Raw genomic sequence first — 14,467 nt, 5'->3', positions numbered from 1 at the left:
GTGGTTCCTGTGGAATTTCTTGATTTATTGGGACTGTCAGTACGATTTTGATTTTTGTGCAGAGGTTGTCTGGATATCCATTGGCTTTCAAGACTCATTTTAGACGTGTTATCTCATTAATCCTACCCTATAAAGTGGGCTGCATGTTTATTGCCCTCTTTTCGAGTGTGTTTACCACAGCTCTTTTATGGCATGCAAGGTGGCAAGACTCAAAGTCAAGGTAAGGATTTGCTGCACTCAAAGACAAAATGAAATGGTGATTGTCCTGGCAGACAAAGGCCGTACAACATTGTTGGTAAACCACTCTAAAGGCAAAGTCAAAATGTAGGAATTACCTAAATTGTGTACTAGAAGAGCCCAATCGTCGCTTCGCTGACGGACCAATTCGTCGTCACGTCTCTTGCTGCTAGAAGGGGGAGAGGAGGGGAAAATGAGGGGTAGGGAGGGGAAAGGGAGGGGGAGATATATACTGCAGATACATATTTGGGGGGGGGGGCGTGACAGATCCCTCCATTTTTTTTGGGGTGGGAAGAGAAGGGAAGGAGGAAGGGCAAATTTACCCATGCAAAGAGTGCTTTAACCTCAGTATTGCCCAGGTAAAGAATTAAGTTGTAATACTGTCTGCCACCACCACCAGGTGGCGCTACATAGTACATATTTACATAGAGAATTATGCCCCCTTCTGATCCCCCACACCCTTGTGTTTGGCCACAGCCACATAGCCTATGTTACCTCGCACACATAAAGTTGTGTTTATACCCTGAGTTTGGAGGTTGTAACTTAAAATATGTGGTCGTGAATGTGGAACAAAGGCAGCCAGACAGTCAGAGAGACAATGGCGTTTATATATATAATCAACCAGATCATATATATGATCATATATGATATATATAATCAACCAGATCATATATATCTATCAACCAGATCATATATATGAACTGATACAAGCACTTATGAACGTGTAACCAATCATCCAACCAAGGAATAATGCACGTGAACCATGCTGCTTGAAAGAATAAAAAGAACAGGAAGGTTATTGAGTGTTGACTACCTGCGCATATAGTCCATGGGCTGGATAGACCCACCGTGCACCCCCCCCCCCCCCCCCCCCACCAGATTCTTCACCCACTGGTATATTTTTGTCCATTAGGGTCTCCTTGATGAAAAAAAAGATGTTAACAAGGAAAATGTAGGGATGGACTTTATGTTATCACCCTATTTTCATAGGTTCCTCCTAGACGACATTTTGCGATTTTTGAATATTTAATTTAAGGGGGTATGGTTACTTTTTTGGCTAGTATGTCAGTATCAACAATCTGATCATCACAATTTATATATCATTTAAAAGGTAATTGAATTACCTCTCCAATGGTGTATTAATATTTCAGCTACCACCACTACTCATACATCTACAACCGTTCGAAGTGAATATATATCGACAAGTCTCATAAAACATCGAAAATATCCCCTCGTATACCAAAACATATTTTTAAATATATTTTTTAAACAGGTACACGCTATTAATGAGTATTTATAAGATGGAAACACATACAAGAAGATAATCAAAGCATATTTTGACTTTCAGATTATTATAAGCCTCAGGAAAATGTGAAAAACCAAGATGGCCGCCAAATCGTCATACGAAAATCTGTAAATTCTCATATTTTCCCTCTCAGATGAGATACATACATGAATGAAAGTTCCTTTTGTATGTTTTCAGACCCAAGGAATCCATTTCCACCAATGTGTTTAGAAAATAAGTACAACTTATCAAGATGGCAGCCGTGTCCAATTGAAAATTGCTAAACATTGGTGATAATTGATAATAATATGCAGTACTAAAATAACAAATACAAAACTATGTTTCGTAACCTTTCGTAACAATGATTAATACCAAATATGATCAAAATCCATTCACCATGTTCACATTTGCAGACTGCAGAGCGGTCGCAAGGAAATCTCTCGGACGCCGCGTAACCCCAAACCACGGTGTTCCCGACTTTCGTCTGGGGGATACAATATTTAATCACCCACGGACATCAAAACAAAATACAAAGTCAGTGAGTGAGTGATATGGAAGTTTTACTTCCACTTCTATGGACAAAAATATACCAGTGGGTGAGGAATCTGGGGGGGGGGGGGGTGCACGGTGGGTCTGTCCAGCCCATGGACTAATATATAGCAGAAGCAGCATTACTTCCTGATTGTATGATTACCAAAAATCCTTTTTTATAAAAATAGAAGTCAAAAAAGACTTTCCATCATGGCTCATAGTGTTGTGTATCAATGGTCAGTCATATGCATTGACCAAGTTTGTTTGAGAATATACTAAAGTGCCTCGTGGGAAAAACTGACCAGGGTCTTCTTAACAGTTTGGAATTTGCGAAATAAATAAGAAAACAAAACATGACAATACAAGCACATGAAAATGAATATATGGTTATATGTATGTATCAGTATGTATATATATATAAATTATATATATATATATATATGTATATACACACACACACACTGGTGTATTTTGGGTATGCAGGTGTCTACTGATACCTCAGGGAGATGGATGCCCCTGCATTGCATAACCCCAGGTCACCAGTGGGCAAGGTGTAGTATCTGTCAGCCCCCCTTACCTGGGTAACGGTCCGCAGCCACGCGCTTTAAATGGCAGATGTCTCTGCACATCTGGTGGATGAGAGTCCAGTTGACTCCAACAGAACGGGCGGAAGAGGGCGAATTCCCTTACGGCCAGCAGAGAGACGGAGAGGAGTGGCGACCCCCCGTCTATACCACACACTTACCCATGTGTACCTGCCATACAAAGACAATGCCATCATTGCCCGAGGAGACTCGACATCAGAAATATATACATATACGGTAGGTATATTGTGATGATTGTGAGCCAGTGAAGGGCAGTTGCGAACCCCCCAGGAGGATAAAGCGTACACACCACGTAGGTTTAAAGTTAGTTATTTCATAATCAGCCGTTTAGAAATTAAGTATATCATGTACAAGGGGATAGGTGTGCATTGTGAATGTGAGTTAGAGTATGTTTATGTTCTTTTTCTCTAAAACCCTCAAATCTTGCAGTATTTCGCATTATAAACACACTTGTTGAACTCACATCACAACGTCGACCCATTCCTTCTTTTGGCGGAGAAATTGCGGAGATTAGCGATAGCCAAAAGGAAGCCTCAAACAGAAGCATTCCATCAAGTTTCACAGGTGGGCTGTAATCTCCAACCCCCTCCCTTTTCCTGTAAAGTAAGCCCTGCTGGAAACTGTTCCACCAATTGGGCGATGTTGTCGGGTCGGAAGATGCGACCCCACCATTCTCCACCCCAGGGGTAGGAGGGGTTGACCACCCACAAAAGACCCACACCAATGAGGGACAGTGACACAGAGGGGGAAAAGGAGAGGCAATAAAAGGAGGGAACACACAGAGGTTTTTCCTTTTAAACCAGGAGACGCATCGGAGCTTTTTCTTTTACACGGAGACTTCTTACTGAGCAGACTTCAGTAGACTTCAGGGTTTTTACAATCTTTCTTTCTTTGCTTCCAAAGTTTCTTTTCTTTCCTTTCCTCTCTTCTTAACCTCCCACAGCTTTTTCACACACTGACGCACACCAACAAGCCCAGGGCGCATTTCACGAAGCCTGGTTGTCACCACACTGCTACGGAGCCACCGCCGCCCCGTATATCATATAGTGGAGTATCAAGTGGGAATGTGGATGTGCTGTGAATTTATTAATATGGTTTGCTTTGCCATTTCTGAATTATCCTGCCATTCCCCCATTTGAATTCCCCCATTTGAATTCCCCAACCATCATTCCTCCCACTAATTTCCTGCTCAATTTCCTGTTTGTAATAAGTTAATGAAAGAGTTGATTTTGTGTCTTAACTTATTCTGCTTGGGTTTGATTTGAGGTAGCTCTCCTGGGAAGAAATAATGACAAATTAATTGTCTGATGTCGCAACGATTGAGCCAGGGGAATAATTGAAACGACAGATGATAGAGTGTGACGTGTAACGTTGGTTCATTCGGCCAATTAGTAACCATTACACAGTCGCAGTCACAGTTCCCCATCTGCTTGATTCATCTCACAGGTGCAGTAAACCGACCCTGGGTGTGAATATCCGGCCAGAGGTGAGTGCTGTAGATGGCGTCTGTGGTCTTTTGATAAACACGCCAGGTTTTCGGAGTTATCTGCCTATGCGGTCATCACACTATACATAACTATTGACTGACCTATTGACCGATTGACTGACTGACAAATGTTTAGTACTTTCTTGGTGGGCTAGAAAGTTGAAATTTTGCAAACTAATAGAGCAGAAAGCCACGATTACAGAAAAGAAAATCACAAAACTGTGCGTAAACAAAAATATTCATACGCAAAAGTTGGCTGGTGGAGCTTTGCTCCTGCTCGCAGAGCATCACGTGACCAGATATTGTGTCTCTTGGTCTTACGCAGACACAATCGTTCCAGTAGAGAGGGGATGTTGTTGTTTTTTGGTTCTTATGGCGGTATGATTCGAGATTTACCTGTGAGTTTTATCATTTACAGATTGTGTAAATTGGTAGAAAGTAGCAAACATTTATCGTTTACTGACGTACAGTGGTAAAAGTTACAGTGCATATTTTAACACTTGCATGTTTGCATATAATTCATTATTTCTATAAACTGTATCTACGAATATTATTGTTGTTAAATTTAGCCAGTTTTGAAAAACTAACATTTTTAGTTTATGTTTTTATGACTCCACCCCAGAAGGAGGCCGGAGGCATTATGTTTTCGGTTTTTTTTGTCCGTCCGTCAGTCCATCCGTATGGGCTAAACCTCGTTTTCTCAGCAACTAGATGTCCGAATGAGAAGAAACTTTCAGGGTAGTAGTGATACGCATGCAGAATGTTTTTTTTATAATTGTGATGTCATAGGGCACGTGGTATGGCAGCCATCTTGGATTAAACACAAATAATTAAAAGATTATTTCTCAGAAACCGCTGAATGGAAAAATTTGAAACTTGGTACTTTGTCAAGTACTCCCAATGGGGGACAAAAGCATAATAATGATGACATCATCGGTTAAGTGGTATACCAGCCTTAAATTTTTTAATTGAATGCCTTATCCTAAAAATCTGAAATTGTATGCACGTGATCTATGACCCATTTGTATTGAAATATTAAATTTATGACATCATAGATCACATGGTTTGGCAGCCATATTGGATTTAACCTAAAACCTTAAAAAACCACCTTCTCCCAAACCACCAAATTGATTGACTCGAAACTTTACGTGTGTCATTGACTAGGCATTGCGATTAAAAGTTTATCACAAAAACATCATTGGTCACATGGTGTGGAAGCCATATTGGATTGAAGGATAATATTAACTAATTATATCTCTGAAACCACTTACTCTATCGATGAGAATTTTTAATAATGTGATCCAACACTATTGCTGCATATAGTTTGAATATGATGACGTTGTAGGTCATGTGGTTTGGAAGCCATCTTCGATAGAAAAACGAATCTTATACGATCAACCTGAAACTTCACAAACCTGATCCCCTACCCATACATATGCAGAGTGTTCATTTTAAAGGTCATATGTCACGTTGTGTGGCGGCCATATTAGCTTGAAACCCTTCTCCAAAACCACTTCATTGAACAATGTGAAACCTGTCATGGCTGGTGAAAATGTGATACTTTAAAACAGCTGAAGGGATTTAAATCAAACTTGTTTATTTTCAGGATAGTGAACGAGGGCATTTGAGGGCATTTTCCCGTTGTCACGGGCAGGGACTATGCAGAGGCATATTGGCGACACAGTCGCATTGCTCTAGTTTGGTGATGGGTCGGTGTCTGGAACTGAACCTTTTCCCCATCACATTTCATCAATCCATATATACATGTATATATTTTGAGAAGTGTATTTGTTTGTGGGCTTGTTTGTTTGTTTGACTTATATACGTTCCAAAACTGGTGAACAGAATGAGTTGAAAACTGGTGGTTGTATTAGGGGTGTGATCAGGAAGGTATTAGACAGTAGAAAAATTATTTCATAGACCAAGGAGGGGGTGGGGGTGGTAGCAGAAGGGGTTCAGGGTGGTAAGTGGACCACAATGCTCTCCATGTGAATGTGTGTCGTATAGCCTCGCTTCCGGTGTGAGTGAATATGATACCCATAATAAAATCCACAAATTATCTGCATGAAAACCATAGGAATGATAAAACCATAGACATTCCAGTTTAAACCTCTCTACTGTTTCTGCTGCCACTACCTTTTCAGGGAGACCATTCCATGCATTAACTATCCCTGCGTAAAAGACCCATCACCTTACGACCACTCTAACACTTTTCTTCTTACTATCAGGCCATGGTCTTTGTCCCATCACTTATATTGTCCCATCACTCATAATCATTCCATAGTCCCATAATGTCCCATCATAATCCCAATCATCCCATAATGATAATTATATCATTGTCCCATCACTGTCCATTCTGCTGGGAAAAAAAAACTTTTAAAGAAATTAAAGTAAATCCTGAAAAGTAAATATTCCATGGAAGACTTTCACATTTACATGACTTGTGGCAGAATGTGATATCTAGAACTCATAATTACAAGGCATTGCCATTAATCACCAGCTAGTTAAGTTGATGAGTAGCATAGCTGGCTAATGCTGTGCTAATTGGCCTTCTGTAGTGATGATGGTTAATTAGGAACTTTGCAGTTGTTCATATGATTTCTTGGCAAAGCCTTATTTATTGGCTGGGTAACTTTCTCACATTTAGGGTGAGAACAATTCATTACACAATGGCCTAATGTGCATTGTATAACGAAATAGTTAAATTGAGGAAACCCGCAGAGCCCCGAATCTCGTCGAAGCAGTGGGTGTCAAGACATTTAGCATCAATAGCATCTCCAAACTGAAAGCGGAGACTCAACGATTAGCCGTTTCCTATTCGACACCTATTATAACTTTCATGCTGTTTTATCAGCTGCCATCTCCTCTTATAATTGTCTTTCCACCATTACTTAGCTCCAGCCGATCCCATGCATATATTGACCAACCCACACATTGTCAGCATCCCGAGACTCGAGCTAACTGCCGGTCTTTACATATTTCCTCCTTTTCTTGTTTGCTTCATTTTAGAATCCCTTTCCCAGTGTTACATCCCACTTTAAAAAAAATCTTATTCAGGCTTTCAATATGGCAACGTTCAGACGTCACTTGTCATCCCCCATGTTTGTCCACAAGCTTTTCCATTCTTTCCAATCTTTACCTATTCCTGAGTCTCCTATTCGACATACCATTTGATTTTTTCATGAGCATTAACAACGAAGCTTATATGCACATGCACACGAACATGCACACGCATGCATACACATACACATGCAATGCCTATAGAAAGTCTACACCCCCTTTCAAATTTTTCACCGTTTGTTGCCTTATAGCCTGGAATTAAATTGCATTAAGCCAGGCTTCTTCCACCTTCATTTAGACATCGTAACCCACAACTTCCAAGTGAAAAACAAATTCAGAAAATTAATTAAAAATACAAAACTACAATATCTTGGTTGGATAAGTAGCCACCCACTTAAAATAGCAATTGTAATTTTTTTTTATGTTGAAGGCTCCAGTCACAGACGATATTCCTGTAGTCCTCATCGAGGCCAGGCCTTAAATAAAAGAGCTGCATTGATATAAAAGTGAAGAAAGAGAGAATAGTCTAAGAGCTTTTGAGGAAGTAAAAATTTCTGCTTTTGAAAAGGGGAAGAACATAAGTGTTTGTAAAAACATGAGAAGGTAAAGAGTCCCATAGTTTGGCAGTAGAGGAGAAGAAACAAACATCATAACTCCCACCCTTGAGTTGCTAATGGCCACACAATAATCATGAGATGTAGTGGCTTGTAGAGTATTCCGTGGTCTCGCTAATGGCATAGGTACATGAGCAGCAAGTTCTTGGGAGCAGAAACCGAAATAATATCTGTAGAAAAGATAAAGAGAGACAACTTTGCGGCGTAATTTGAGCGGGTTGAGTTTTGAGGTCAGATTGGGAAAGTTGATAAGTCGAATTACTTTTAATTCAATTCTGTCCATTAAGTATGTGGAGCTAGAACCTCCCCAGATGTGAGAGCAGTTCTCTATACAAGGACGAATCAATTCATTATATAGTTGAAGCAATTGTTGAGAGAAGAAGAACCTTCGACATCTGAACAGGACTCCCAGTTTTTTCGAGGCAGACCTAGCTGTTTGTGTAATGTGTGGATTCCAGGATAAATTGGATGTTAGGGTAATACCTAGTAGGTTTATTGAATCACATGGTGTAATTTTGGAGCTTTCAAAGGAGATTGGAGAGTTGAGAGGAGTTTTGGACAGAGAGGGATGGGAAGAAATTGAGTTTTAGAAGCATTAAACATAACCTAGTTACATTTGCCCCACTGGGAAATCTTGTCCAAACAAGCATTGAGTATTGCGCTGCAATACATGTCCCCTACCAAAGTTCAAAGTGCCATAATTTTGTCAAAAATGATCGAATATGCAAATTTATGCACGGTTGATGCTGGTTTTCAAACTTGATCTGCGTTATGCTGAGACACATGTGTGTTCAATTTTTTTTTGAAATCAGCCAATGTTTGGTGCAGTTATCATATGGAAACCAAACTGTGACAGACGAACAGACGGATCTAATTAAATATGCAAATTTATGCACGGTTGACGCTCGTTTTCAAACTTGATCTGAGTTATGCTGAGAGTGTCCAAAATTTTGTTGAAATCAGCCATTGTTTGGTGGAGTTATCGCACGAAACCAAAGTGTGACAGACGAACCTCATTAAATATACAAATTTATGTACGGTTGAATGTGGGCACGGATGATGTGAGACCGGGTTATCCTGACCGGGTTATCCTGACCAGGTTATCCGCGGACCGTGGAAGCTAGGCTACTTCTGACGCGTACTGTGTATACTGCTAAGAGGGCAGAGTATCAGATACATATTTAAAGAAGTATTCACGCAGATTATACGCACAGAAGCATATGGTAAAGTGACACTCCAACCTCCCTAGATGTATTGTTGATTTATTGGTAAACTATGTGAATTCAATTTATTCTTGCCTGATATGAAGAATTGTGTCAATGGAAACAAAATTGAGTGAAAACGTTTTTGACTTGATGCTTATTCTAGGAAAGCATTTTAAAGAACAGTCCACAATTACAGCATATTGTACACAAGGAATATTAACAGCTTTGACTTACCGCACTCCAAATTATAGTCCGGAAAAATGATGGGGAAATTACCAAGGGTTATTTACCTACAAGTTCTGAATCGTTCCCAATCACTAATTACCTCAGGACGGGCTCACCTGTGATTCGCACTCGGGACTTCGATTTATACACCTCGCAGACAGGTCAGCAGAAGCACGAGAAAATACGTTGTTTTTCAAGATCAATGATCGATGTGTATATATATGTTGCTCGGCTTGGCTCCGCCCCTCCTGAAAGAGCGCGCTGTGTCACGCTTTTGACGTTCGCGAGACGAGGCTGAGGGCGCGCGTTGCGGCTTGAGGAGAACTCTAGAATAAACAAAGTGCCATAACTTTGTCAAAAATGATCGAATATGCAAATTTATGCACGGTTGATGCTGGTTTTCAAACTTGATCTGAGGTATGCTGAGACACATGTGTGTCACGCCTCGCCTCGTTGATAAGCCCGCAAGGTCGCTCCGTGGAGCGGCCTGCACGTATTGCACTGTGTGAATGATATAAATTATTACCAACTCACGGTCTGAGGTACTAGCGATTCAAGAGATATGCATTTTTTTTTCATTTAATTAACGATATCTGCCAAACCACGTGCCCTATCGCAAATTCCAAAATGACATTTTAGTAGACTGACATGCTGAACAGATTTGTGAAGTTTCCCCTCGATTGGATCAAAAATGAGGGAGGAGCTCGGTTTTAAAGGTTCATGCTTACAAACGTCATAACTCTGAAACCATGTGATGCATGACATCATGCTCGCTGACTTTTTTGTTCGTCATGGGTATGCGATTCTGCCTGCAAAGTTTGGCCTCGATCTGTTCAGCCGTTGCAGAGAAAAAGGGGTTTTCGTGTTTTCACGAAAAACAATATGGCGGCCGAACCACTTGACCTGTGACGTCATAATTACCACTAAAATATTCTACAGACCGAGTTCCTCCTACGGTGAAATTTGATCTCAATCGGTCCAATTATTGCAGAGAAATTGGTTTTTAAAGGAAATTAAAACTTAAAATGGCACTGAGGTAAGGATCATCAGAATTTTTCAGAATTCCCAAAGTTCAAAGTGCCATAACTTTGTTAAAAATGATCGAAATGTCGTGAAGTTCGAACTTGTTCTGTAACTTATCATGAAGAAACCATGTGCCAAGTTTGAAATCATTAGCATTAGCATTAGAAAAAAAGTCCGGAAAACTGTTCTTTGCGTGACAGACTGACAGACTGACGGACTGACTGACGGACGGAGGGACGGCGTGCAAACCTATAGTCCCCTCCGGTGTACACCGGTAGGGGACTAATAAGAATTTAAAGAGGTGGCTGTGATCAAACGAGATGAAGATTGAGTGAGGGTTAGATGGGGTTGATGGAAAAAAAACATGGAGGAATGTCATGTCAAGTCATCAGCATTATGTGCATTTGGTTATTTGTCATTGATAAAAATGTGTGCATTTGGTCATTGATAAAAATAAGGAAGAGTATTGGAGACAGGACAGAACCCTAAGGAACACCGTTGATAGGAAAGGATGAAGATGTTGAACCATCAACAATTACGGAGATAGAGCGGTCGGAGAGAATGCTCGATATGAGAGAGCAGAGTGAAGGAGGGAAAGCTGAAAGAGGGAAGCTTGGATATAAGACACCAATGCCAAACTCTTTCAAATGCTTTTGAGATAGCTTGGCCTACAACAAGGGATTCCCCAAAGTCTCTCAGAGAAGAGGCCCATACAATTGTAACGTAAGAAAGGATATCACCGGTAGATCTTGCCTTGCTGAATCGGCCATAAAACATTGCCTCAAAAAAGGGGACCATGGTGCCCGAAAAAGGCCAACCCCCGCTTTGCAGGGAAAATGGCCTCTAAAGGTGGTTTTATCTTGCCATGTGAAAGCCATATTGATGGTCAGATCGAAGACTGAGATTCAGGACTGACTTTCAAGACTGAGATTCAAGATGCTTGAGGAAATGGGAATTGAGAAGACATTCAAAGACTTTGGAAATAGTAGAAGTCAGAGCAATAGGACGGTAGTTGAAAGGGTTTGAACGATCAACCCTTCTTTAAAATAGGCTGTACAATGGCACATTTCCAGGAAAGAGGAAAAGTTTGGGTTTTTGAACAAAAGCAAAACAAGTACACATACATTCAAAGTACACCGCCCCCATGCCAAATAATTAAATATCCGACAGCGCGGCATTGCCGGGGCGCCTCTGGCGCCCGGCAATACCGCAGTGCAGCTCAGAGAGGCTGCATTGGGAGGGAGAGGTGTACACTAATTGATTGATTAATTGTATAATTAAAATCAATAAAAGATTATCACAAAATATTTTCTTAATCAATTGGCTAATACCATAACAAAACCACTCGTGCTTCATCCGAAGATGTATCTTATAGAAATTTAATCAAATAAGTCATTAATAAAAAATTAAATAATTAATTGATTAATCAATAAGTAATTCATCGATTAATCAATAAATAATGAATCGATTAAATGATTAATCAATAAATCAAAAATATCCTTGATGGCCACATCACTTGGTCACTGTCATGTCCAAATATTAGCTTCCCAGCTCAAAAGGTGCCTGAGATATTGGCCAAATGAGAAAGAAAATAAATAAATGATTAATAATGAAAATAAATAAATAATAATCATTAAAAAAATTAAATTATTAATCAATTCGGTCACAGAACACATAAACCACCACCATTTCATCAGAATCTGTAACTGATTTAAAAAAAATTTTTTTAGTAATTAATCGAATAATTAAATAATTAATCGATTAATTGATTAATTGATCAATCAATAAATCTAAAATATCCTTGATAGCCACATCACTTGGTCACTCATGTCCAAATATTAGCTTCTGAGCTCAAAAGGTGCCTGTGATATTGGCCAAATGAGAAAGAAAATAAATAAATGATTAATAATGAAAAGAAATAAATAATAATCATAAAAAAATTAAATTATTAATCAATTCGGTCAGAGAACACATAAACCACCACCATTTCATCAGAATCTGTAACTTATAAAAAAAAAAAGTTTTTGTCATTAATCGAATAATTAAATAATTAATTGATTAATTGAGTAATTAATAAATCAAAAATAGCCTTTGCAGCCAAATCACCTGGTCATTGGCATGTCCAAATATCAGCTTCCTAACTCAAAAGGTGCCTGAGTTAATGGTCAGAAGAGAAATGAAATTTAATTAATTAAATAAGTACTTAATTAAACGCTAATAATTAAATAACTCCTCAATTAATTGATTATTCAAAAAACAAAAAATACCGTTTTTGACAAAGGACTTGCTCACTACTGTGCCGAAATTTCAGCTTCCTAGCACAAAGGATGGCTGAGATATCGCCCAGACAAACAAACAAGAAAACAAGAAAGAAAACAACCAATAAAAAAAACAACCAGAGTGAAAACTGAGTACTCTCTTTCAGCGTGCGTCACTGCCAAGCCCCCCTTCGGTGCCCGGCAATGACGATTTGCAATGCCTGGAGATGGCATAGGATGGCATAGGATGAGATGGCAACAAACGAGCAAGCATGGAAGCAGGTTGTGAAGCACACTCCTTCAAGACACGAGGAGGAATGCCATCTTGTCTGTATTACTTGCTTGTGTCAAGAGAGAGGAGTAATATTTTGACTGCGTAAAAAGAGATGATATGGAGGGGCATATGATTGCTAAGGAGGGGCATAGGATCAGAGGGAGATGGAATGTTAGAGTCATCCAGTGTGGAATTGGGGGAGAAAAGAGAACCAAAAAAAATTGTGTTATCAGATGGAGAGACAGCAATAGTATCATCGGAATAGAAAAGCGAAAGAAAGGGAGAGCGACAGAAGAGATACTTTAAGCTAAGGAACAGAAAGATCTATTAGTGGAAGAAGGTTGAGATGTTGTCACATTTCCTTTGGATAAAGGAATTCTTCGCCTTACAAATAACATGTTTGCAATGATTTCTGGCAGATATGAAAGCTGAATGTGAGTTGGAGGAAGAATAGTTTCTCCATGTCCGATATGCCGCATCTCTTGCACGAATGGCCGCAGGAATTATTGAACCAAGAGTTGGTAGGAGAGATAGACTTGAAAAAGAGGGGATACAAACCTCCATTCCTGCACCAATAACCTCAGCTATATGTTCAGCAGAGATAGAGGCATCGCCCGAGGAGAAGCAGTAGTCTTTCCAGGGAAAATCAGAAAAGAAGTTTCATAAACCAGTCCAATCAGTGCTGTTGGAATGCCAATAATGGCGTTTAGTCGGAGCAGTCGGAGGAGTAGGAGTGGTGGTAAGTAAAGTGAAGTTCACAAGATTGTGGTCAGAAGAACCAATTGGAGGTGAAATTGTGTAGTTGTAACGCAACGGATTGGAGGTGAAGAACAAATCCAAAGTATTGGAGGAGCGGTCACGATTATATCTGGGATATGGATAGAGTGGGTGATAATTTGTTCCAAGTCATTGAGAATGAAAAATGTAAGAGCTTCAACTCCCCCAACATCCATGTGGGAAGATTTCTACCACTTCCTGTGGTGTACATTGAAGTCTCCTAAATCGAGAAATTCTGCTTGAGGGTGTTCGGATGTCATGGCCTCATGGCAGGAATTAAGACAGTCAAATAAAGCTTTGTAGAATTGGAAGAGCAGTAAGTGAAACAGAGAAAAACGCCAATACAAGAATGTCGAAAGAAACAGGAAAGGTAACAAATCTACTGTACATGGATGATTTAAAGCTCTTTTCCAATGTTTTTTTTTTTTGTCATTCAGTGTGAACAACTCAAATTGTTGAAATGGTACTCTGCTGACATTCAAATGGAATTTGGCGTAGACAAATAAGCCAAGTACACATGAGTGCAAAGTAAACCAACAAAAAGGGATAACATAAGAACCAACCTCAATACAACCATACAGGAACAAGAAAGAGCAATCAGAGATTGCAAACCCTTGCCAGGATGTGCTTTCAGTGGTTTTTAAGGCTTTTGTGTTAAAACAAATATGGTGGCCGAACCAGGTGACCGATGACATCATCATTCTTTTTTTCTCCACCAATTTATCCCTAGATTATGCTCAAGAAATTTCATCTTCATCGGATGAAGTTTTGTACTTGTCGAATTATGACTTCATAATAGAGGGACCTATGACATCATCATTAACAGATGTAATTCCACATGGAGAGTTCTTTACAATGAGCCATGTCTCAATTTTTTTTTCTTGCAG

Source organism: Myxine glutinosa, chromosome 2 (assembly GCF_964187855.1).
Source record: "Myxine glutinosa chromosome 2, kmMyxGlut1.1, whole genome shotgun sequence".
Lineage (NCBI taxonomy): Eukaryota > Metazoa > Chordata > Myxini > Myxiniformes > Myxinidae > Myxine > Myxine glutinosa.
This window is presented reverse-complemented; position numbering follows the sequence as displayed.